The sequence below is a fragment of the Crocuta crocuta genome, unplaced genomic scaffold (assembly GCF_008692635.1).
Source record: "Crocuta crocuta isolate KB4526 unplaced genomic scaffold, BGI_CrCroc_1.0 scaffold70, whole genome shotgun sequence".
NCBI classification, from domain to species: Eukaryota; Metazoa; Chordata; class Mammalia; order Carnivora; family Hyaenidae; genus Crocuta; species Crocuta crocuta.
This window is the reverse complement of record NW_027528417.1, coordinates 13,811,764-13,820,511: the sequence shown is the minus strand read 5'-3', so window position 1 is coordinate 13,820,511 and position 8,748 is coordinate 13,811,764. Positions and strand designations below refer to the sequence as shown.

The 8,748-nt window shown below is 39.2% G+C and overlaps 1 protein-coding gene across 3 annotated transcripts in view; it reads left to right on the top strand.

Moving 5' to 3' along the window:
- Positions 1–4,773: 4,773 nt before the first annotated feature.
- Positions 4,774–8,748, top strand: part of LPP (LIM domain containing preferred translocation partner in lipoma) — a 504,345-nt gene continuing 500,370 nt past the window's right edge. For 2 of the 3 annotated variants that reach the window (XM_077754391.1, XM_077754389.1), the window contains exon 1: positions 4,780–4,831. The gene's annotated coding sequence lies outside the window, so the exon portion shown is untranslated. Of the gene's footprint in view, positions 4,832–8,748 lie in introns of all 3 variants that reach the window. The other variant, XM_077754390.1, reaches the window with a different exon arrangement.

Genomic DNA, 8,748 nt, shown 5'->3' with positions numbered 1-8,748 from the left:
GTATCATGGGGCGTGTTTGCCATCATGCTGTAGGGCCTTTGTCCAGCTAATTTGCTCAAAGTACATACTTAGCCAATGTGTGTGTGTTCTGCCTCTGGAATATTTCCTGTTTCTCATTCCTCCTAGTCCCTCTTTTGTAAGAGGTGGTCAGGAGGGTCAGTGTGGGGCTGCTGAAAAGCACTGGAGTAGGAGAATAGTGACTCAATCCAGGTCACCATCCATTACCTTGACCATGACAATAGTCTCTGAAATGGTGATGATACTTTTATGATTTTCCTTTGTTGCTCTTCTCCACACCATGTGAAGATCTTATGAAACTGTTAATTGGATCATATCTCACCCCCTGCCATACAGTGGCTTCCATGGTATCTAGAAACATTCAGAAGACCTTTTAGTATCCCGCACAGTGATGTGAGTTGGGCTTCCCTCATCTCCCACTCCACAATCACTTTACTCATTAAGCTAAAAACACACTGACTTTCCTTTTATCCCTTGTGTAAGCCAAGTTGTTTCCAACTTGACCTTCCGATTCTGCATATGGCTGACTCGGAGTCTTCATTCTAGGCTCAGTACAAATGTCATCTTCCTGAAGAGATCTTCCTTAACCTACAGCTAAAGTAGCACACCTGTCCCCTCCCCATTGCTTTTTCCTGTTAGCTTGTTTTAAGTTCTGTACAACACTTACAGTTCTCTGAAAGCATGGTTACCATGCCTTTGTTTACTTTTTGTATATCGCAAAGTCTTTTGGCGAGAGATATCTTAGTTATAACGATGATGATGATTTGCTGAGTGCTCACTCCACACTAGGCACTTTGCATTGTGCACTCTAATGGATCAGTGCATTTGGATTATTTCTTTCTCTTTAATGCATTATTTGTACCGTTGTCTTCCTCTTTTCTTAGGGTGTCAGCTCCCAAAATGGGGGAACTGTATCTATTTTTTGCCTTTCTGTTCCTACCCTAAAGAAGATTGACCGGCACAGGCATGGAGTGGTGCTCCGTAAATGGTTATTTAGGATATGTATGGATCCCAGAAGATTATCAAGGGGGAACAAGTCCACGTGGAGGAAAGAGAAGGAGTCTCTCAGCCCCTATCCCAGGGGAAAATAGCCTTAAGTTCATCTTTATCTTTAGTTTAAGAGAGGAAGCAGGGTACGGAATCAGTGTTGGGATTTGCTGTATCGGCCTTGGGTACAGACACCGATCTTGACAATCGGGGAGTAGGTTCTTGAGTGGCACCTTACTGAGAACAAGTCCTTGTGAAAGCCTTAAGTTTGGTGTGTAGCGTGGTTGGAAAGGGCCTAATGACTTTTACGTTCTTTGCGTGCACGCTGTCGATGTGCGTATGCAAGCCTTTTATTATTATGGACTCAGCCGGCAGTAACCATGGTGAGTAGACCCTATCACACAGCATTTTTCTGAGTCAGTTTAAAATGCTGACAATTAAATATACCGTACTCTTTTAAGCGATCCATCAGTCTCCCTTGTTGTCATGGTGACCGGAGTATATTTAGAAATGTGACAAGTACACTGAGTTCAATTGCACTTTTGCCAAAACATAGTTTTGCAGCTAAAATTGAATTTCCTGATTGAAGATCCAAGTGCTGTTAAGGGGGCATAATCATTTCTATACATTATTCTGGAAGCATAACTTACATCATTCTATTAAATCAGCAGTTAAAAGTCTTATCAGGCTAGTAAGATACTGACACTTGAGTGGTTGTACATAGAGTTGATGGAAGAAAGTAGAAGAAAGGTGGCATCCTGTTTTTTCCTTTAAAAATGAAATTGAGCCTCACCAGTGTAACTAGACTAATGGTTAATTCCTTTCTATCTTTTTAAAGAAATTGTAGGTAAGTGTACATGTGTCTGTTCCTCCAGATTGTATTTTTAATTGAAAGAAATTTATTAAGTACCTCCTCTCTCCTACATGCAATCTATTCTTAGCAGCACGAGGGCATCTTTTTCTTTTGGTTTGACCTCAGATTGGCAAGCATCCTTATTTTTCCCCAGCCTTTTTCCTGCTGGGTTTTACATGGGGTAAAGAGATGACATGAATATAACTTTTTGCTGAAACAAAGGAAAAGTTAAAATCTCATCTCTAGTTTGATCAGGGACTAGGTTTGGAGTCTCACTTCCTGTCCTTTGACCTATTACTCTAGTGATGAGAATGATGTTGGGGGGACCTGCTTGCTCTCTTGACCATAGAAAGTTTGGAAACTTATGCAGTGCCTGGTCCTTATTATCAACCTGCTTTTATTCCTGGCCACAGACAGATTTTTTTCTTTCTTTTGGGATGAGAAACAAGGACTCCTGGAGACTTTTGCCTCTGAGTTTTCACGGAGTCGAATGTCTCAGCAAGTGAGATGGATTTTGAGTCCCTGTATGGTTAAATTGTTTTTATTTCTTTCGTGAACATGGCAAACAATGGTAAGAGACATGTTAGTTATAATAACAAGGTACAATTTCCTGAGTTTTTACTGTATGCTAGGCATTGTGTATAGTAAGGTTTGTAATGGATCATTTCAGTGGAAGTATACAATAATCTTCAGATGCAGGTCTATTGCCATTCTTATTTCACATTAAAAACAAACAAACAAACAAACAGGTTTAGAGAGATTCTGTATTTTGACCAAGAGCATATCAAGGGGCACCTGGGTGGCTCAGTCGTTTGAGCCTCCGACTTTTGACTTAAGCTCGGTTCCTGATCCTAGGGTCATGGGATCGAGCCCTGTGTTGGGCTCTGTGCTGAGTGTGGAGCCTGCTTAAGACCCTCTCTCTCTTTGTCTGCCCCCTCTCTCCTAGTGCTCTCTCCTTCTCTCTCAAAATAAAATAAAAATAAAATTAAAAAAAGAGTCTACATACCCCAAATAGTAGTAGAGTCTGGATTTTGATCTAAGTGCTCTCTATTAACCAGTGCCTGCCCCACGGACAGCTCGCAATGGATATATGTTACTAACAGGTGGCCTATTCCATGGTGCGGTCATACAGATGTTTCACTGTGTCCACATGCTCGCTGAAGTGGCCTCTACATAACAGTAAACAGGTATCAGAGTCTGAAAGTAGAGCTGAGCCACTCTGTGCCTTCCCTAATAGTTTAGAACCAAAGAAGATTGGCCCTGGGCAGGAAGGGAGCATACATTAGTCCCATCTAAGTGCAGGGGTTTGGTCTCAGGACCTCTCTACACTCCTCTGTGTGAGTTTTTGTTTATGTGAGTGATAGCTAATGATATTCATCTTAGAAATTAAAAGTGGGGTGCCCGAGGCTCTGACTCTCAATTTCAGCCCAGGTCAAGATCTCACTGTCGTGGGATTGTTTCCCACATCAGACTCCACACTGAACGTGGACCCTGCTTAGGATTCTCTCTCTTTACCTCTTCCCCGCTCATGTGCACTCTCTCTCTCTTTATATCCAACGAAATAAATAAGCATTTAAAAAAAGAAATTAAAGCAGAAATTTAGAAAAAGATTTTAAAGTAAACTGCATGAAAATAGTACATTTTCCAAAAGACACAAAAAAACTAGTGAGAAAAATGACAATTTGTCATGACGTATGCTTTGATTAAAGTTTAGGAAGAAAATCCAGAAATAATTTACAAAAAGGATTGGAAAAGATAGTAAAAAGGATATAATTGTGATTTCTATTTTTTTGATACTACACTAAAACTTGACAAGTGGTAGTTTTCTAATTTGAAATCTGAAATTGTATCAACACATTTCTTTATACTCTGTTATGTTAAAATTCACTGGTCTTATACTCAGTTTGAATCGCTCTCCACCTGTGTAACACCACAGATTGCTCACTTAAAAAACACGGGTTCACCGAGTTACACATATCTTTCAAATATTCATGTTTCATTCTGTAACAATAACAAAAAACATCACATTTGTTAATATCACCACTGCTTTCATCAAAAACATACTTTAATTATTAGGAATATGTCAAGTATCTAATTGGAGATGCAAGGTTATTGAAGTTCTGATTTTCACTTGAAAAGTCGTTTTTCTCATTGGCAACAAATCCCATTAATTGTTTTCCTTGAAATGATAGGCTCTCTTGGTTTGTGTCTGGCATCACCAAGTCTGAATGACCACAGTTCGTCAGTCATTCTTTCAAATAAAAATGATGTTCTGTGCAGCGCTCCGTGAGCTCAGCTCTCGATTCCAGCAATCACACAGTTGCCTTTCTTGGAGACTGCCATTGTAATTTGGGATTCAGCAAAAGATCTTCATGCCTACTTTCTATTTTGTCACACGGAATACTAACAAGATGTGCGCTCAAGGATTGAGTTTGCTAAAATTAATTCTTAGTGGAAGGAGGACAGTTTTAAGTGAAATGAGCTCCGTGTTTCCTGTACTGTGGGTACCTGGCGGTGAAAAGTGCAATGGCTGTCAGTACGTTGTAGAGCCACTGCTTGATTCCTCTGAAGACCCTGGCCATGTTTACCTACTCGTGATTGCCTTCCCACCATGGACACAAATGTCAACACTGTGAAAAAGATGCATCATGTGCATTGAGAGCCACTGATCTAATCCTGTCCTTTGGCTTTTTTAGGCGAGCAGAGCTGGAAGCGACCTTCCCGGGACCACTGCACTGGTTAGCGGCTGAGCTGGGGATAAGAATCCAGTTATCTGTGCATTCCTCTTTTTCTTTGAGTTCCTGTACCAGTTTCCAGAATCTCAAGGTAGATGTTTTTGAATTTCTCTTGTGAATATGTGATGCCAAATGTATGTAATTATTCATTTGGGAAGATTTCCATATATTTTTGTTTGNGTTATCTGTGCATTCCTCTTTTTCTTTGAGTTCCTGTACCAGTTTCCAGAATCTCAAGGTAGATGTTTTTGAATTTCTCTTGTGAATATGTGATGCCAAATGTATGTAATTATTCTATTCATTTGGGAAGATTTCCATATATTTTTGTTTCTTTGTTTATTAAACCCTTTGCCTATTTTCCACACTCTGTGCTCACTGCTGCACCACTGCTCACTCCCCTGCTTTTCAAGAGTGACCACTGTTTGCCTTTTTAAACAAAACAGGTTCTGTCTTTGCCAAGACCTGAGAGAAGTTGAAGGAGCAGTTGAGTGCTTGTTCATTTTCTGGTTTAGAATTCCAGCGTTGTGGGGAAAGACAAGACTTTGGGAGTTTGGGCTGAAGCAGCCACTTCCTTCTTCACCTGGATTAGCTCGCAGTCACAGGAAGGGAAACTGCATACGTTCCCATATTGTTACTGTCACAGTGAAGTCATCTTACTGGATGAGCCCCTGCCTCCCCACTTGTCTGTTAAAATTCTCTCCCTGATATTTTTCCTTTCTGTGGGAGGGAGGTCGTCCAATACAAATTACCCTTTACCTCTACTTTTGCTTGTGTTCATATTTTATGTGATCTGTTTACTTCAATAAAAACAGCTTAGCCTGAGATTGTAATGATGGATGTGGAGAAAGGCCATTGAACTAGACCCAGATATCATGTTTTCTCTTCAATCTCTCTCTCCTGTTTTGGGTAGCATTTGGGGGGTCGGGTTTAGACAGGTTGCAGTGTTCGAAAATGAGTGAATCTGGCAGACGGTGAAAGTAGGCTTTCAATCCACTCTCCAATGGATTGTTCTCTCATTTTCAAATATGTTGAATGTTCTTTTGAACGATCTCATTTATTTTTCCTATTTCTCACCCAGCATTTCATTGCTGTCTCCCACCTGTGAGCATTTTTTCTTAACTTTGTTTTCAGCTTCTTCCTCCATGTCAGTTTTGATTACTCAAAAGTATGATCTGATTTGACCTTGGCTCACTTCTGTGAATCACTTCTTCCCTAAACTTAAGCCTTTGATGATTTCTTTTCTTCCCATAAAACTTCATTTCCTGCGAACCATTTAGCTTTTTCTCTTTCTTTCGGAGACTTTTGGTTATGGCTTTGTCTAGCCATTTAGGAGGCTCCCAAACTGCCTCCCAGCCGTTCTTTTTTAACTCTTCAAAATGTGTTTTCTGCCTTGTCTGAACCTCTTGAGCATGGGGACTGTCTCGTGCTTGGCACGGCCTTGCCGCCCCATGGATGTGCTGCACGGATGCTATTTTTACTCAGGGGTCTCTTCTTCAAAGGCCATCCTTCAAATTTGTATCTCAGAGCTCAGAGCTGTTGTTTGTCTCTCAGCACTGGGCAGCTAAATCTCTGAAACACAGAGCTGCAGCGGCCCATCTTCTAATGCTGACTCCCTCCCACTGCCAGGATGTTACGCATGCCTTCCCTGACAGATGGCCATTGAGCCTCTGCTTGGGCATTTCCAATTCTTTGGGAAGCAGTTGGTTCTGCTGCTGGGCAGCTTCGTGTTTAAAGTTCTCCTCTCCTTTGCTCAGAAACGGGAGTTTTCACTGTTTCAACCCTAAGAGTTTTAGCGTTGCATATTTGGCACAAGTATAACATGGCTTCTACATGACCCATCCCTGGATTCTCGAGGGTAGCTGTAATTCCTCCATCCCCTTCCTTTCTTGCTACCTCTGTCGTAGGACTTACACAGGTTTGGATGCTTATATTCTTTATCCTGTCCCTATGTCCACGTCATGTTCTAGATTTCCGCCATGCCATTCACCTCTAAAGTTCTCTTTCAAGTGCACTTCTTTGTTAGGTACTGGGAACAGTGTGCATTTGTGAGTCTGAAAGCTAGGATATACATAGGGAATATAGTCAATGGTGTTGTAATAGCATTGTATGGTGGCAAGTGGTAGCTACATGTTAGCACGGTTTATAGAGTCATGCAAACACTATGTAGTATACTTTGAACTAATGTAACACTGTGTATCAACTGCACCTCAGTAATTAAAGGAAAACAGTTAGGATTCAAATTCTAGTACCATAACTTACTCGGTGGTTGAACTCAATCAGATTATTTAAGTGTTCTGGACTTCGGTTTATTTAGACCCAAAATGGATATACGAATGACTTCTAAGAATATTTTTAAGGATTAAAGTATGAAAAATGCTTAGCTCAGGTACAGAAATGTAGTGTGTTTAAGAAATACAACTTTTACCTTGATAAACTTTTTGTCTTTGATCTTTCCAATGTTTTAAAAAATTTCATTCCAGTATAGTTTACCTAGAGTGTTATCTCAGTTTCAAGTGTACCAGATAGTGATTCAGCAATTCTGTACATTACTCAGTGCTCATCATGATAAGTGCACTCTTAATCTCCTTCACCTATTTCACCCATCCCCCAACCCACCTCCCTCTGGTAGGTTGTTCTCTATAGTTAAGAGTCTGTTTGTTGTTCCTGGTGGGTCCCTTTTTTTCTTTGTTCATTTGTTTAGTTTCCTAAATTTCACATATGCGTGAAATTATATGGTATTTGTCTTTCTCTGAGTCACTTATTTCACTCAGCATTATACTCTCTACATCCATCCATGTTGTTGCAGATGGCAAGGTTTTGTTCTTTTTTAAGACTGAATAATATTCTATTGGGTGTATATATGTATGTATGTATATACCACCTCTTCTTTATCCATTCATATATGTATAGACACTTGGGCTACTTCCATAATTTGGCTATTGTAAATAATGCTGCAGTAAACATAGGGGTGCATATATCTTTTCATATTAGTGCTTGCTTTCGTATTCTTTGGGTAAATAACCAGTAGTGGGGTTATTGGATCATATGATAATTCTATTTTTAACTTTTTGAGGAACCTTCATATTGTTTTCCACAGTGGCTGCACCAGTTTGTGTTCCACCAAAAGTGCAGAAGTGTTCTTTTTCTCCACATCCTCACCAACACTTGTTGTTTCTTGTGTTTTTGGTTTCAGCCATTCTGATCGGTGTGACATCATATCTCATTATAGTTTTGATTTGCATTTCCCTGACATTGAGTGATGTTGAACATCTTTTCATGTGTGTGTTGGCCATCCGTATGTCTTCTTTGACAAAATGTCTGTCCATGTTTTCTACCCGTTTTTCAATTGGATTGTTTGGGTTTATTTGGTGTTGATACAAGTTCTTCATATATTTTAGATTCTAACCCTATATTGGATATGTCATTTGCAAATATCTTCTCCCATTCAGTAGATTGTCTTTTAGTTTTTTTTTGATTGCTTCCAGTGATTTCTTTTTCCTTTTTATATACGTGATGTGATTTTTAGAATTCATTATTTTAAGAATTTCTCCCTCTCTCTCCTTCTCTTTCTCCAGTTTTTTCTTTTAAGATTTATTCATGCCCACAATCCTAAACAACAAGAAAAAAATCCCGTTACTTCTCGATTCATGTCCCCTTTTATTTTGTAAGTTTGTCTAGAACTTAACTTTTTTTTGGACAAATACGCTTTTTTATCTATATGAATTTTCTCAACTCTTGACTACATCTTTACTCATATATTCAGTTTGTATTATTCCTCCTGTGGAAAACATTTGTTCACCCTTTTAATGGATCAATGATGAGTGGGTATTGCATGTTACTTAACTCCTCATTAAACCCCTCACTCATAGCTTTTAGAGTTACTTAGTTGAATTATATATTTTTAAAATTAAATGTTCAATTAATATCAATTTAAAACATATACCATGCACTTCTTACATGATACGCATTGAGCTAGATGCTCTAGGAATGACATAAAACTGTTTTAATTTATTCATGCATTTATTCATTGAATATATTCTTGAGTACTCAAGATCCAATTTTGCATTTGAGGTTCAAGAAACTGAGTTAGACAAGGCTGTCTCTTCTCAAGGCACACAAATAAATACAAGTGATAAGACAGTGTATCAATTTTAG